The 18,520-nt window shown below is 33.2% G+C and overlaps 1 protein-coding gene across 2 annotated transcripts in view; it reads right to left on the bottom strand.

The window, feature by feature from the left end:
- The window catches only part of Ints6 (integrator complex subunit 6), a 62,975-nt gene extending 48,221 nt beyond the window's left edge, over nt 1-14,754 (bottom strand). Inside the window, exons 1-2 of one of the 2 annotated variants that reach the window (XM_015484257.2) lie at nt 14,590-14,754; nt 5,408-5,630 (exon numbers count right to left, since the gene is read on the bottom strand). The gene's annotated coding sequence lies outside the window, so the exon portion shown is untranslated. The remainder of the gene's footprint in view (nt 1-5,407; nt 5,631-14,589) is intronic. The other variant, XM_015484256.2, reaches the window with a different exon arrangement.
- Between the last annotated feature and the right edge of the window lie 3,766 nt (nt 14,755-18,520).

Here is an 18,520-nt window from a genome sequence, read left to right as displayed (position 1 = left end):
GTTCATTAGAGATATTGGTCTGTAGTTTTCTTTCTTTGAAGTGTCTTTGTCTGGTTTCGGGATCAGGGTGATGTTGGCCTCATAGAATGAATTTGGAAGAGCTCCTTCTTTTTCTATTTCTTGAAATAACTTGAAAAGTATTGGTATTAATTCTTCTTTGAAGGTTTTGTAAAACTCTGCTGTATATCCATCCAAAATGTTTTAATTTTTATTACAAAAGTTCTTTTCATATTCTGGATAGGAGGGCTTTATCAGATAAATGATCTGCAAATAAAAATTTCTTCCCATCTCATTACTATATTTCACATTCTTGATAGTATCCTTTGAAGCAAAAAGTTCTTAATTTTGATGAAGTTCAATTTGCCTACTTTTTCTTTGGTTGTGTTTCTGGTGTAATGTCTAAAAAATTATAGATCATGACGATTTGCATTTTTTTTTTTACGTTGTGTAGATTCTTACTTCTTACATATTTTATTCAATTTTCTTTTTTTGTCTATGGTATCAGGTAAGGGATTCAACTTAATTCTCTTCCGTGTTAATAAAAATCAGCTGTTCTCTCATGTGGAAACTGGATCTCATGAAAATTTACGGAAGTCAGTAGAATTGGGGAAAGGGACCAGTATGAGGGTGGAGGGCAGGAAGTGCTGGGGCCACAATATCCAAGACATTGGATTCAATCACCAATACTGGGTGGAAACTGGCCAAATAATATTGTTATATTATGTCATGTATGAATATGTAACAACAAATCCCATTATGTACAACCATAATGTACTAATAAAATAATGTAGGGGAAAAATAATACTTGCTAAGGTTATTTAAAAAAAAAAATCCACTGTATAGGTCTATTTCTGAACTATTAATTCTATTTCACTGACCTATATGGCGGCCATTCTTATGTAACACAGTACTATTTTTTGTTTAGATCCCATACTAAATAAAGTATAAAGAGCAACAGAGCTTAAAGAAACAGAAAAAAAAAAAAATACCCATGGTCAAATCCTAACTTTGCCTCATTTTGGCAATCAGCATACTAAGGCCTATTTTCCTCAACGTGAATTAAATGAGATGTGAAATAACCCTATAAACAATGAAAAGTCACACAATAAGTTCAGGTATGTTTTCTTAATGAATTAACTCAATCTCATATATTGGGTTTGGCAGCCAGGAATAAAAGAAATAATAGTATATTATTAAATTTTTTAACATTTTAACATTTAAAATGTAACGTAAGCACTGAAAAAGTTTCTCTTCCTATCATATTTAATAAGGAAAGGAAAATGGAGAAATTATTAAAAATCAAAGTAAATTCTATCAAATTCACTAATAACCTGGTTAATCAGTAGTTCCTACATGGTTTCACTCTACAATTACAATATATTTGTAACAGGTTTAAAAAAAAAATAACAACTTTTTTTAGTTTTAGTAGGTGAAATACTTGCTCAGAAGTAACAGGCAACCAGCAATATGAAAATCTTCCCCCCATACTAGAGATTGAACCCAAGATCTTAATATGGTAGGCAAGCAAGCAATGTATCACTGTGCTATATCCCTAATCCAATTCTTTTTCATCTTTACAAATCTACTAGATGAAAAGCAGAATCTAGTTCTCAGTTTTTTAACTTCATTTTTAACAATGTTTATTGGCTATACATATTTCTTCTTTTGTGAACTTTCTTTTCATGTCCTGACATAAAACACTGAATTCTAGTTTCTTTTATTGAGCTTTAAAAGCCCTGTCTATATGTCTAACAAATATAATATATATGACCATTTTATGTATAGAATTGTATATATCCTAACCAGTTCTCCCAGTTCTATGCAGAAAGAATTATTTTTAGGTAGTAAAATGTATAGAGGCATAGGCGTATTTGTGTATGTGTAAATGTATGTTTTTTTGATATCTGGGGATTGAACCCATCAACCCAGAGCCTTGTGCATGGCTAGGTAGGGAAGCATTTAATCACTGAGCTACATCCCCAACTCTTTTTTTTTTTTAAATATTTAAATCTGAGACAGGGTCTAGTTAAGTTGTTCACCTTTATAATTCTCTTGCCTCAGTCTTCTGAGTAGCTGTGATTACAGGCATGAGTCACCATGCCCAGATGGATACATTTTTTTAAATAGTTCTACTCTGTCAAGTTATAATGGTGAATTCTTTCTAATTTTTAATAACTTTATTGAGGTTTAATTACCATAAATTTCATCTACTTTTAAGAGTTCAATTCAATGATTTTTAGTGTATATATATATATATATATATATATATGAGCTGTACAACTATCATTGCTATACAATTTTAGAACATTTCCAATATCCTAAAAAAAGATACCTATGACCACTTGTAGACGGTCTCCACTCTATCTCTAAGCAACCTATAATCTACCTATGGACAGTTCCATTTTTAAGTGGATTTTACATGGATTTTTTACATGTAGTATAAGAGATCCATTCTTCTTATAGCATGTCAGTTCATTCTTCTTCTATTGCTAAATAGTATTCCAAGTTTCCCTATTTTATGCCCAGTATAAATCAACCCATAAACAACTGTGACCTCTTTTATGAGAAAGTAAAATTAGATGGAATGACCAAAATAAAATCCAAATTGGGGGGACCACCCTACTCCTTGTATATTCCACACTATCACTACTGTTTTTTTCTGTGTATTTTATTTATATGACAGCAGAATGCATTATAATTCTTATTACATATATAGAGCACAATTTTCCATATCTCTGGTTGTATACATAGTATATTCACACCAATTCGTGTCTTCATGCATGTACTTTGGATAGTAATGATCATCACATTCCACCATCATTAATTACCCCATGCCCCCTCCCTTCCCCTCCAACCCCTCTGCCCTATCTAGAGTTCGTCTATTCTTCCCATGCTCCCATTCCCTATCCCACTATGAATCAGCCTCCATATATATATAAAAAATTCAGCATTTGGTTTTTTGGGATTGGCTAACTTTACTTAGCATCATCTTCTCTAACGCCATTCACTTATCTGCAAATGCCATGATTTTATTCTTTTACTGCTGAGTAATATTCCATTGTGTATATATGCCACTTTTTAAAATCCATTCATATATTGAAGGGCATCTAGGTTGGTTCCACAGTTTAGCTACTGTGAATTGTGCTACTATAAACATTGATGTGGCTGTGTCCCTGTAGTATGCTGTTTTTAAGTCCTTTGAGTATAGACCGAGAAGAGGGACAGCTGGGTCAAATGGTGGTTCCATTCCCAATTTTCTAAGAAATTTTCACACTGCTTTCCATATTGGCTGCATCAATTTGCAGTCCCACCAGCAGTGTATGAGTGTACCTTTTTCCCCACATCCTCTCCAACACTTATTGTTGTTTGTATGCATAATAGCTGCCATTCTGACTGGAGTGAGATGAAATCTAATAGAGTGGTTTTGATTTTCATTTCTCTAATTGCTAGTGATGATGAACATTTTCTCATGTATTTGCTGATTGATTGTACATCATGTTCTGAGAAGTGTCTCTTCAGGTCCTTGGCCCATTTATTGATTGGGTTATTTGTTTTTTTGGTGTTTAGCTTTTTGAGTTCTTAATATACCCTTAGAGATTAGTGCTCCATCTGATGTGTGAGGGGTAAAGATTTGCTCCCAAGATGTAGGCTCTCTATTCACCTCACAGATTGTTCCTTTTGCTGAAAAGAAGCTTTTTAGTTTTAGGGGCTGGGGATATAGCTCGGTTGGCAAAGTTGCTTCCCCTGCATGCACAAGGCTCTGCCTGGGGGGTTCAATCCCCAGCACCACAAAAAAAAAAAAAAAAAAATTCACTACTGTTTCTAAAAGGCACATTTAAGCACTCTTTCTTATACTAAAATCTCATCGATGATTTTTTCCAACCTATACGCAGAGTCCAAGTTCCTTAAGCAAAACATACAGAGGAAGGACCATGCCAATCTGTCCACTCTCATTGCTGCTGCTTTTTCTTGAACATTTTGCCAACTATCAATACTGAGGTACACATGATTCCCTCCCACCAACCTGTCTTCTAGCATCTTTATTTCTCTACAACCATCTACCTAAAAACCTTAATCTTTCAAAGCCCAACTCAAGATTTATTTCTCAGAACCAGCTCCTGCCTCACTTTCTAACTATGCCATCTCATCAGCTGTTCTTAATCATTTTACTTCTTACAAAATGCTGTAACTTTACCTATCTCTCTTACCAAACTCATGACCCTGTACCTAATACTATATATCTAAACTTCTCTGCTGTTCAGTAAGTACTTGTTAAATTAAATTAAATATATTCTAACTACTAGTATTATTCTACCCAATTCATGAAGGAAAACTGACTACTCTAAAATTAATGTGGAAAGGACCTAATAATAGAAGTAGTAAAAAAACAACTCCTGAGACCATTCAGGCTAAAAAGCCTAAGATCTTAACTCTTTAAAGAAAAAAGTTTGCCAACCCCCAGTATACATCATGATCTACATCATGCAAGAAGAAAAATTCAGAACTTCTTTTGTATAAATTTTTTCATTTCATCTTTCTTAACTTCTATTTTTATGTTTCCTAATATATTAACACTAGCACAGCAGTAATATAATTTATAAACTTATATGTATACACACACACACACACACACACACACACATACATACTGGGGATGGTACAGGCCCCATTTTATTTTATACTGATATAGGTGATTAAAAAAACTAGTAAGTCTCAGGACAAGTTGAGTTAAATTTAACAATCAAGTTTATCAATATGAGCAACTTGGTTCTATAAGTGCTTCAAATCACAAGGAAAAAACCTAAAATCCAACTTTTTCCAACTGAAATGCTCAAAATACCTCAAGAATATTTTTTATGGTACTAAAAATATTATTTAAATGCAGCAGGTAGTACTAACAGTCTTCAAGTTGAATGCAATAAACTATGAACTACATAAATCCAAAATGCTTCAAAGACAGCTTTTTTTTTAAAGTTTATTATAATAGAAAAATCAAATGTAAACTTGTTCTGCTAACCCGTGGAGTTTAATTGATAAATAGCTTGTATATGACAAAATAAAACTAAGAGAATACCTAAATTAGCTATTAAAAAAAAAAAACTATTTGTAATTAACAACAATGCAATTTTGTAACCAAAAAGTGTTCCTTAGCTACAACAGCAAGGCTGCATCTGTGTAAGACAACAAATACTAACCTAAGGCTCTAAAGAGCCTGGTAAAGAGCTTAGAATGGTAGTTTCTAATAATTCAAAAGTTGGGGTCTGACCATCAGCAGCAGCAAAGTTATAAGCTTAAGTTAATTTACCAACAGAACCTGGAGTTATCAGGTTAGGGTTGTCATTCTATGTTGAATCAGATTCTCCAACAAATACAGCCCCCAGAGAGAACTACACTCTACTCTGCTCACCTTTAAGGCTTTTTCTGAGGCCTTCCGAGATGACTAGCATCAGACTTTTGAGGAAGGCTAGCCATTAGACAAGGCTTTTCCCCACGATCTGACTGCTTGAAGTGACATCCAGGATCAGGTCGATCCTGTATCCAGGAATCATGACCCTCCCTGAGGCACCAGTCATCATGAGACAGTCAGTGCACTTTAGCACTTCTTGATAACCACTGGGCTGCTCCTTTAGCTGAAAGGAAAAAAAACATCAAAACCACAACAAACAAAACAAAGGGGGAAAAATCAGTAATTCAATCTGAAAAGACAGAGCGTGGGGAAAAATATACCAAAACAGCCTTGTCTAAAACAAAATGTAGCCTTGCCTTGATGTAAAAGACCACAGTTTCAATATTTTTCCAGTTGCTGCAAAGTTTATTCCTAATATTCAAATCTAAACAACATAAAATCTACTGTATTACATCTGGAAAGAACTGAAAGTGGGGGTTAGGTAAAATAACCTTGGAAACAGAGCTCAGTAAGTATGAGAGCAGGTATTTATCAACAACTAGCAGCCTAATGCTTATGAGTGTACCCCATTAGGAGACCAAATACCTAAAATTTTCATTCTCTCAAATTGGAATCTGTTTCAGAGAGACATAAAATACCCAAATAGCTGAGTTTAACAGAAAATTATCAATACAATTAAAACCAGTCTACCAGTATCCGTAATTAGGTTAACATCCTCTTTAACTGACATAATACTAATACAACATATACCCCCCCCACACACACATACATGCAAGCAATACTCTTGTTCTAACATTGTAATTAAATGTTCATATCCTTATTCCCTTAAATAAAAAATTTAAAAAAAATTTAAAAAACAGATGAATAAATACTAGGATGACTTAAGGCTTATTTATTTGCATCAAAATGAAAAATCTATGAGAATTCAGAGATAAATTTGGCTCGTATCTGTTTTCAAATGCAAAATACTTTTCCAAAGATAAAATGTTAAAAGCACGAAAAAGTCTTTGAGTTATTGTTCTAAAGGTAGGCTCATAATTCCTGTAAAATATCCTTACTCCAAAGATTATGATATTTTTGTATCAATTATTTACCTTTCTCCCACTTTATTCTATATCCCCCATCTCTCAGTTACTACTATCAACATCCAAGTAGACATTCAAGTTGGAAACCTGGAAATAAGAGACTGGTTTTTTTGTAACTTGTTTGAGAATATGATTAAAAGCTATGGATCTATCTACCCAGAAAAATGTGCATGTACATGGACAATATTTAAATATGATTTCAAGAAATTTACAGATCACTCTGAAGTCCATGGACCCTTTTCAGAACCCCTATGAAACACATGGCTTCCCCCCCACACCCCATCTTCCACATCATCTTTGAAAACCTGCCTTGTATGGCTCCCAATCTCTCAAATTTCTGCCTTCCTGTCTCTAGCACTGGCTTAATTTGGGCACTCTCCCTATTTTTTTGTGGGCTGTTACTATTAGTTTGCTAATTTTTCTCATCTTACCTTCCTTCAATCCATCTTCACCTGGTTAGCACAGCAACTTTACTAACATGCAAATCTGATGATATAACTAACCTTAAAATCTTCAAAAACCTCCCCACAAAGGTTAACAGAATGAAGCCCTATCTTCTTAGGAGGTATCACTTGCTCTCTATCTACATTTCAAGCATTCACTCCTCTTACCTATAATTTCCACATTTCAGTCATATAGTCAGTCTACATTCTCCTACTACACTTTTTCATGTCTTTCTAAAATGTCATGTCTCAATTCCTTACTCTTCCCTCAAAGTTAGGTCCTTTTATGATGCTGTCTCAGAACCTTCACTTTATTTCTGCCATGAGATTTCTCAATGTACTACAAATGCTTATTCCTTTCCTGTTTTCAAATACAATGCTTTCTAAAGACAAGAACCTTGCTTAAATTCCGTCTCTTTGTGAACCCAGTACCTAGGATATAAATACAGAACTAAATATAAATGTACATCACTGTCACTATTCTATCACAGGTAAAACTATTGCTGAATCAATATCAAATATATTTTTAACAACTTTAAATCTGAAGAATTCAGTCTGGAAGGATATTTTACAACAACTCTATAGAAAATTACGTGTTAATTGCCACCAACTATTTAAAATATGCCTTCATCAGGGCCAAGGACATATATTTTTTACATGATGTGAATTACATGGACATCCAAACCAGAATTACAGTTTGGTAAGGATACCAGAATAATAATATAATCTGTTGGATAAAACTCCTAAATCAGGAAAACTAAATACATATCACAGATAATATGGATTATTTACTCCCCTCTTTCCTTAGCTGGGCTCTCTTCCTCTACCCTGTATCATACTTGGGGTTTAAAAGTCCTCAATATATATACTATAAGCAGCAACTTCACACTGACTACAGGCAGCATGAAAGTTAAATATTATAACTATTCAATAATCTATTCTAAACCCTTAACAGATTAAAATTACCTTATTAAAAATATCCACAGAAGGCCAATTCTACAACCCTTGGACACCTATTCACAAAATTTAACAATTCTAAAGGTCAAGAATTATTGTTATCACTTTATTTATTTTTATTTTATTTTATTGGTAGTGGGAATTTAACCCAGGGGTGTTCTACCACGAGCTATATCCCCAGCTCTTTTAATTTTAAAATAGTGTCTCAATAAGCAGGTATGTTTATCCCCAGCTCTTTTAATTTTAAGATACAGTCTCAATAAGCTGCCCAGACTGGTTTGACCTTGAAATTCTCCTTTTTCTGCTGGGATTATAGGTGTACAGCACCATGACCAACTAATTATTTGTATCTTAAAACAATTCCTGGCTTTGTAAATCAAAAATATGTCTATACTGTTTTGTTAAAAGTTGTTAATTCTCACGTTTTTGTGTATTTTTAAAAATATTTGTGTATATATTGTGCTCTAAACTAAGGCTTCCAAATTTGATTGTAGATAAGAATAAACTGGGATGACTTACAAAATACAAATTCCCAGGTTCCTGCCTGATCAACTGAAGATTTTCAGAATTAGAGCTGAGGCATGTATTCTTTACAAAGTATACTAGGTGATTTGATGCAGCCATTTGAAAGCTAGCATTCTAAATTTCATAGTAGTTTATATATGGAAAAGCTAAAATGAAATGCCTTTACATGAAACTTTCCTTGACTGTGTGGAGTCTCTTATTGCTTATTGATTCTGACAGGCTAACAAAAGCATGTTGAAAAAGCTTAACCCTCTGAATAAAATCTATTTTGATGTATCTTACCACAGAATTCTAGATTAACAGTTACTGTACAGTTTCATTAGATCTGCCAGTATTTATTTTTAATTACTCCATTGTGTTTGTCTGGAAGTATTCCTCAAAAGTTATTCTTACCATATAACCCCTTAAAAAAAGGTATATTCGGGTATTATTACAAGTGTTAACTGCTAAAAATTCACTGTATTAAGTCAAAAATATTTCAACTTCTTAAAATTATACATTTTATTTCATTTACATACTTTAAATAAACTACAAATTGCTGATGTATGTTTCATACCAGCAGTTATAAATCTAGGGGTTGAGAGAATAGGACCAAAGAAAAAAAATGTGTAATAGGACCAAAGAAAGAAAGTGTAAATGATTTTTATCCAACAAATTCTTAATAAAATACTGTTAGGAGGTTGAATTAATAAAGATTAATGTATATTGGAAAGTATGTGTTTAGAATATTTGAATTACAAATCAGAAAGACGCTAATCTTAAGATTGTTATAAATCCCTAGTAATATCAATATGAAGGATGTGCGAGAATAAATGTAAAACTCAAGAATACACTTAAACAGAATGTTTGATACATTTGATCACACTACTTGGCATCCCTCATTATTCTTTACAGGTCTTTTTAAAGAGAAAATTTCCCAAAATTCATGGGGGTAGGGGAGGGGGACCACTTCATATATGTTTAAATAGTCTTACACAATTGAAAGAGTTTTGACAGACTTTGATATATTTTAGTAGTATCAATGAATAAAAAAATTATAAAAGGAGGGAACTGGTTTCTTAATCATTTCAGATAGTTCAAACTTTTCAAAAATGTCTAGACTTTTTATCATTAAGAGTTAAAAATAAGCTATAATTATAGTATAAAACCACTTACACAGCCTGGAATGATCCAGAAAAAAAACTAATAAAAATCAACAACTCAGGCTGGGGTTGTGGTTCAATGGTAGAGCACTTACCTAGCCTGTGTGAGGCACTGGGTTTGATTCTTAGCACCATATATAAATAAGTAAATAAAATAAAGATCCATCAACAACTAATAAAAATATTTTAAAAAAAAAGAAATCAACATCTCAAAAACTTAGGGAGTTTTTGAGAACAAGGTGGAGTATGAAAACCTCAATCTAAAGTAATGTGAATATATATACTTGAGATTACTCAGACATTTTTCTGCAAACATGTTCCCTAATTGAACATGTATCCAAGAAACTATAAAAGTAGTTGGCCTAGTTGGCCTTAAAAATCTGGAAAAGCTAGTAAGAAAGCAACACATAATGGTTTTGGTTTATAAATAAAGCCAATAGTTAGTTTAATTTAAGTATCTTCTCTGTTAGCTTTCAGGGCAATCATAACATTGATGAAGAAATGCAGAACTCTTCAGCATATAGAAATCCCAGTATTTGAAAGATAATACTACTACTAGCACTTTCAAGGAAGAGAAAAATAACTGCTACACTATCCTGGAATGTCATTCATCAGTGACAAGGTGCTGGCAGGATTTCTTCTGGGCCACTTTATTGAGCAATATAGTTAGCCACGTGTTTCTGGAATCACAGTACAGAACAGTTTTCTGTTGCAAAACATTACTACAAAGGATCTTTGCAGGAAATAAAAACGTGAAAAAAATTCTTTGAATAATCTAATTTGGTTAATTCTACCAAAACATGACACATCAGTAATATATTATAATGACTTGTACTATGAGGCCACAAGTATGTTTATCAATATTGAAAACACCTACTATGGAGATAAGGAATAGCTTCCTTGTTAAGAATTCAAGGCCATATCGAACCCACTGCTCATAAATGAAAACGTTGCAAAACACCCGTTTTATCAAATGGCTGTATTTTTTTTTTTTAAAGGCCAAAAATAACACACATACAATTCCAAAATAGACAGTCATCAAAAGTCCTAGGCACAATTTTCCAAAAATACTAAATAGAAATAAATTCATGATACCACAGACAACTGCCTTGATTTCTTTTAAGTGAGGTCCAAGAACTTAGAATTAAGATAAAATAATTACATACAGCTATGTTCATCCATAACAGAAAGCTGTTCCTCTTCTATCCAAATTTATAACACATTGTTAAATGACAACCTCGTACAGAGGGTATGGTGTTCCTATTATTCTTTTGATAAGCAAGAAATTGAGTCATTTTGGCCTACACATACTTAGATCAAGAGTTAAACTGAGTTTTTTCCATTAAATATTCTCTAGGCTCAAAATAATATTACACTGGGCTTCTTTATAAATTCCAGATTTAGGCAATGAGGCACATACCATATCAAATCATCCCTAAGATCCCTGAATTAGTTCATCAAAAAATGAAATCACACTATAAAACTTTTATTACAGAGAATCTAACACATGCACCAAGATAGATAACATTATAACCTTTCCCCATCTCTTCAGTGCTTCCTTACTCAAATATCTCTATTTTATCACTCATAAAAATTATTTAACAAATGATCTCCCTATAAGGTTTTGAGCTTAAGAACCAGAAATCTATCTTGTTTATCTTTATTAATCTCACTATAGAGAAATACCCTGGTCGTAACAGTCATTTATGGAACACCAAATGAGTGAGAACAGAGTATCTATGACATTTGTACAGAAAGCTAAAATGGACAAACAGGAAACTGGACAAAGTAATTTTTAGGAACATACAATAACAGGATCAAAGAGGCAGTTGGTATATCAGGGAAAAAGCACTGGAATATCTTCAATTCTAATCTAAATTTTAGCAACAATGCTATAACTTAAGCAAATTACTTTACTTCCTTGTATCTCAAATTCTTCCTTTGTAAAATAAAAGGGAAGCCTCAATAAGCTCTGTATCTCCTCTCATGCTATAATAATATGAAAATAGCAGGATAACCTAACTCCTGAAAAATAGCACTAACAGAACAAATATTATATACCACAGCAAGTGATATGACTCTGAAGCAAAGGATGGAACATGCAAATTCATAAATGCTAAGAGGTCCCATCCATAGCCAACCAAGAATTATATACACACATCCCACAAAATGGAAATTACCAACATATATGCTCATTCTGTTAAAAAAAAAAAAAATCAAAGACAAATGTGATAAGATTTAGAAAAAGAAATGCAAAATGATTTGTTATTCCCTAATAGAAATTACAATAGATCACATCTAGCACATATGCACCATGAATTGAAAGGCTCCTTAAAATGAATTACATCAATTATTTAGGCTGGGATATTTCACAATATTTTAGCAAAAATTGACCTTTAATAATATATACATCTGTGGTACATTTCCTCTTCTTTCAACATTAAAACATGGGCCAGGTGCAATGGTACACACCTGTAATCCCATCTACTCAGGAGGCTGAGGCAGGAGAATCACAAGTTAGAGGCCAGCCTTGGAAACTTAAAGGTAGGAAGACTGCAAGTAGGCAGCCAGCCTCAGAAACTTAACTAGACTGTGACTCAAAATTTTTTTAAAAAAGGAGGGGGGGCTAGGGATGTAGCTTAGTAGTAGAGCACTTCTAGGTTCAATTCCCAGTGCTAAAAGGAAGAAAACAGAGAAAAGAAAAAAAAAAAAAAAAAACATGATAGGGATCAAAGACATTCCTAAACCTAAATACCACATTCCTAGACCTATATTTCAATTTCATAATCAAAATAAAACTTTGCTTTAAAACAAATGAACCTTTAGCCTCATAAAAAAAGTAACAAGAGTAATCAATTTTGAACTTGACTAGCAGAATTATATCTATAATCAATATTTTTAAAAATATAAACTCTATTCTCAATACTGTAATATATACTGTAGAAGATTTTTAAAAAGAGAGAGCTAAAAGTTAAATCCTGGCCCATAGGAAAACCTTCCCAACTTTATTAGCAAGGTAGTTTGGGGGGACTATAAAGATACAGTCACATTTCTCCAATATTCTTATCAAGAAAGCAAACAAAACGGAAGAAAAATTCCAATGTGCATGTATATTTCAGGATGATTTTAAGCTAGAGGAGGTCCCAAAAAAGAAATGCTACTAAACAGATCCAGATCTATGGGAACAAAATAAATTGTACCCCAAATGGCATTTCTAACAAAGGCAACAGAGACCTTGAATGGATAACCTTGCAAAGTTTAAACAAAACAAATAACTTTTCAACCAAAATTATTAAGGACAACAACAAATCAAAACATTTAATTTACACAAAACAATCTTGAAGAAAAAAAAGCATTAATTACTATGAATCATATTTGACATGTTCAAATATGAGGTTTAAATGACATTTCTATTTTTTGTGTTTATGGATAGAACTATTTACTCCTGCTATTGGCAGGATCTTAATTAGCCATACATGTCAATCAAGTCTAAGAAAGACCAATAACCGAAGAAATTCAGCTATCAAGCAGGCTAAATGATGATAAATTATATCCTAACTAGCCTTTAATGTCAACTGGTCAAACAACACTATTCTAGGTCTCTTCCCCAAATTCAGATCAGGCAGTCACAATTCTTTATTGGTTGCAATGTTTCAAGACAAAATAATACTTTTCTTAACAATCTATCAAATACGTTTACATACATTATTTCATTTTAGATTTCCACAACCCTCTTAAGTAAAGCACGAATAATTATCTTTTTTTCACTGATGATTTAGGGAAGTTAGATCACTAACACAAAGATCGCTGCTAGAAGAGTATATAAACCAAGAGTAAAACCCACATGCTCTGACCCTATGTAATTTATATTCCACAATAAAAGCTACTGAACTTAAAAGTCTATACTTTTCCCACTTTAAACCTTAATAAATGCCACAGGAATTCAAATTAAGATTTTAAAGCAAATGCAAACAGTAAAAACACTAGTCTAAGATCACGTTTCTGAATCAACAAGTTAAACAACAAATGTAATGTTCAAGCACAATTCAAATACTACAGTATGAACACCTAAAAGTTAAAAAAAAAAAAAAAAAACCTATTCTAGTCACCATACCACACCACACACAACTCTGTATAATACATGCTGTTAAAGAATAGTTAGCTCTATATCATTTACATATAACTTATTCAAAATAAAAAGGCCAAAAATCTTCACTTTTCTTAGCTTTAATCTCCTTTTGGCTTTGTTATACTTTAGTCTAGCAGTCTCCACAGTGAAATGCATAGGATTTGGGTCTGCAAACTCCCCCAAAGGGCCATGTGTTAAAGCCTTGATTCCCAGTTCATGATTCTATTGGGGAACCTTTAAAGGTGAAACTTAGGTGGAGGAATTAGGTCATTGAAGGCATGTCCTTGAAGGGGGTGCTGGGATACAAGTCTCTACTTCTGTCTTCCTCTCTTTCTCTGCTTCCTGAACACTATGAGGTAATTTCTTCCTCAACATGCTCACACTAAAATGTACTCCTTTGACATGGTCCAAAAGCAACAGGGCCTTACAACTAAAGACTCACACCTCTGAAACTGAGACAAAATAAAAGTTCATTTCTCTCAGGCATTATGTCAAAGTGATGGGAAGTTATAATAACAATCCACTGGAATGTGGGAGGTAATGATTAGAATGTCATTTCCATTTTTTTAAACGTCAAAATCAGAATTAATTTTTACTAATAGTTACTATACACAAACCCACACATAAATTTATAAATATACATATATTGGGGTGGGAGATATGCTCAAAAACTTTCACAGAAGGAATTACTATTCAAGAAAAGATGGTGACCACTCCTAAAAAGCAATAAAGGAATATGGACTTTCAGAGACAAACGACTCTGGACTTCATCAAATAATCAAAAAAAAAAAAAAAAAAAAAAAAAAAGACAACCTATTAGAAGGTGTTCAAGACCCTACAGTGCATATTCAAAATTTTTTCAACTATATTTGCATAATTCAGTGATACAAATGTAACTTACCTCATCCTGGACTCCACTGGTAGTAGTCAACTTGCTCCCATCAGTAATTGTAATAATTATTGCTGGCTCCAAGAAAAAAGGGTTTCTTCCCTAAAGTCAAAAACACATCATTCATATTAAAAAGGTTAAGACTTTGGCTTTTTTTCCCTTTTTGAGTAAAAAAATCAGTTCTCAGAACAGACTATATATAATTCCCCTGAATATATACAAATTTTACATATAATATATACCTGTTTTTACATTTTTAAAAAAGGTTTAGGACATAAACAGTGGTTAACCCTGGAGAAATAGAACTAGGTAGAAAAACGTATTTTTCACTTTTTAATATATTGCTGTATTAATTTTTACACTGAGCATTTATATTATGTAATTTAAAGTATTTAACTTTTTAATGGGGACCCTAGTAGTAAATTCTAATAATCTGACTTTTTTAGCTATTACAAATTACCACAACCAAAAGACAGTACTTTCTGAAAAACTTGCTTTAAACGCTTTTTTTTTTTTTTTTTAAATATTTATTCTTTAGTTTTCGGCAGACACAGCATCTCTGTTTGTACACGGTGCTGACGATCGAACCCGGGCCACACGCATGCCAGGCGATCGCGCTACCGCTTGAGCCACATCCCCAGCCCTTAAATGCTTTTTTTAAAACAAGAATTTTAAAAGGAGGCAAGACAGGAGGTGAACATTATCAGAATCTATGTCTGTAATCAAAATGTCTAATCAAATGACTAGGTATATGGACAGGACTATGAGAATGGCTCCATGGAAATACTAAGACCATACTGAGCTTAGCAATAGTGCAACATGAGAAAATGCCTGGAGAGAGGAATACAAAAACAATGGCAGCAGAGACAATGAATGAAATGGCCTGTCTATATAAGGAAAAAATAACTTAAAATATCTTCCTTTCAAATTGGCCACTCTGGGTAATATAATCAGTTCCAGGAGACATTTTGTGAGACTTAGACAAACATAACTGTGTATATAACACAGTTCCCAATTGAGCCATTAAGCACATTCAGTACAACTCTTTAAGACTAAGACCAAAGCACAGAAGTTTCAAGAGGGTCAATCTCATAATTGAAATTGAAGGTACAGTCCTGCTTTGTGCCTATAGTCTCAGCAACTCAGGAGATCGAGGTGAAAGATCATTTTTTTTGAGCCCAGTAATTCAAGGCCACCTTGGGCAACACAGTGAAACACACCCTCCCACTCTCCCCTACCCCATGATAAGCAAGCAAAAAAGGAAAAAAGAAAATGAAAACTACTAAATTCTCTACTACTATCAGTAAAACAGTAAACTATTCAATAAGATTTGAATAAAGTTTTATTGGCTATGATGCAGAACCATGTGACAAATCTTTTTTTTTTTAATATTTATTTATTTATTTTTTTAGTTATCAGCAGACACAACATCTTTGTTTGTATGTGGTGCTGAGGATCAAACCCGGGCCGCACGCATGCCAGGCGCGCGCTACCGCTTGAGCCACATCTCCAGCCCAACAAATCTTAATGTATACAGGAATCACATGCAGTTCTTAATAACATGCAATTTTTAATTCAGTAGGTCTAGGATGAATACCAAGATTATGTACTTTTTCTTTTCTTCACTATTGGAATAAGAATCTAGGGCCTCACATGTTAGGCGAGCACCCTACAACTGAGCTACATATTCAGCACACACATTCTGCATTTCTAACAAATAGGAGATGACAATGTCCATAGACAACAATTAGAATAATCTATGGTTCTAACATCTTTCCCTTGCATTTATAATTTTCAATGTCCAATACATTATAGTACATCCTCAACATTTGTTGAATAATTTTACACAGCAATTAAGTGGTTATAACCTAATCATCATGGATGGAGGGAATTTGGCTGGATTAAACATTTTGATCATATCATGCAACTTACAAGTCGCACACATACTTCTCAAATCAGTGCCCAAGAAAAAGGTGAAAGTTTCTAATGGTCAAATAAAGTTAAAATGTTAGTTATATAATTTCTAGAAGATTCTGAATGCATAGCAACATCAAAATGTCATAAGTTCTTATTGAAAGAAAACACGAATTTACAATCCTTCCCTCCTCATGTTAGACAGAATGCATTTGGGGAAACACTACATGACACAATGCCTCTCATTCCATTCACTCTCAAAATAAATAATAAATCCTAACACAGGTCTTCTCATGAAGCTAGATCCTAGCAACACTCATTCTCACCGCAGAGCTGTTTCCCTCAAGTAGAATGCTGTTAACTTTTCCCTGCTCAAAACCTATCTGATTCCTATTCATTCTCTAAGGTCCAGTTTAAATCATTCTCTTCTGTGAAATCTTCCCTTATTACCCTGGTCTTCAATAATCACACTCTCCCCTCTCCAAATTCTAATAGTGTAAATTTGCAAATGGTTAGTTTTAAATAAGATAGAATGTTCCTTCAAATAAAAATCATCTGAATACCACTTATCAGAAGTATTTGTCCTCTTACCTTCTCAATTTTTTTTTCTTTTTTTATCTTCCTTTTTTGTTTGTTTTCAGTGTTGGCATTAAACCTAGGGTCTTACACATGCTAGGCAAATGATCTACCACCAAGCTAAATCCCCAGCCCATAGTACATCCTCAATATTTAAATTCTAATTTAAATAAAAACTGAAAGCTAGGCACAGTGGTACACACCTATAGTCCCAGCTTCTTGGAAAGCTGAGACAGGAGCTGACTGTATCAGCCCAGGAATTCTAGACCAGACTGGACAACAAAGCAAGATTCCATCTCAAAAACAAACAAATATACATTTGGATATATTCACAAAAATATAAGTATATATTGAGCAACAACATATGTACAACAATGTGAATATACTTAACACTACTGAACTACAGACTTAAAAATGGTTGATAGTAAATTCAGGGCTGGGGACATAAATTAGTAGTAGAGCACTTGTCTAACATGTTCAAGGCCCTGAATTCAATCCCCAGCACCCTCCCCCACACCCAAAATGCCCATAGTAAACTTTATCATAAAGTATTTTTAAACACAATTCTTAAAAACCACACCAGTTTGTATCGTTTGCTATCGTTTCATGTGGGTCAGTAAAGGATTGTCACTTTTCTTCTACACAACTAAGCAAGCACTGAGAACAACATATTTGAATACTTAAACATTCATTAATTCACTGTCTATAGTCTAAAACAAATTTGCTCAGATTCACAGTTAAGAGTGTACCCAAAACTAAGTAGCTTCAAAAAAGTATAAATATGCTGTTACCTTTACTTCAATATAAATGAGTTCTCCCTGAACACAACTTGTGAATTTGCTGCATTGCAAAGGTATCAAAAGGATCACTTCCCCCAGTACCACCAAAAAACAAAACTACTTCCCTCTTGTGTTTGTACAACCATTGTGTCATTGTGTCATTCCAACAATTGAGTGGCTACTACATGTCAGACACTGTTAGGTGCATAATCCACATCTCTAATTCATAATAAATGCATGTACATATGCACACATAACAATAAATTCCGTCTTTCTTGGTCTCTACAAATCACATTTTAGTTTAAAGGGAGATAAAGATGCCCTAATATCTTCAAAATTATTTTCTCTCTTTCACTCTTAAACTAAAACTACTTTTGTTAATTTGCTGCTTTACAAAAACAAATCAGCAAAACTCTGAAATCTACCATATTGTAAACCAAATACTTTGGTCTTCTGTATCACTTCTATATTATAATATAAATTAAAGGCAAATTCTCTGACCAAAAGTCTTAATACTTATCCATTCCTATTCCTATAAACACAGTGACAATTATATTTCAGAAGCAGAATTAGTCATATTTGTAATTAAGTAGCAACAGTATACTATATTAGACTCTTATGGATGAAGATGCCCACCCCAAAATTAAGACCGTTGGTTGGCCCTCTGTATCCAT

The sequence above is a fragment of the Marmota marmota genome, unplaced genomic scaffold, assembly GCF_001458135.2.
Source record: "Marmota marmota marmota unplaced genomic scaffold, marMar, whole genome shotgun sequence".
NCBI lineage: Eukaryota > Metazoa > Chordata > Mammalia > Rodentia > Sciuridae > Marmota > Marmota marmota.
This window is presented reverse-complemented; position numbering and strand designations above follow the sequence as displayed.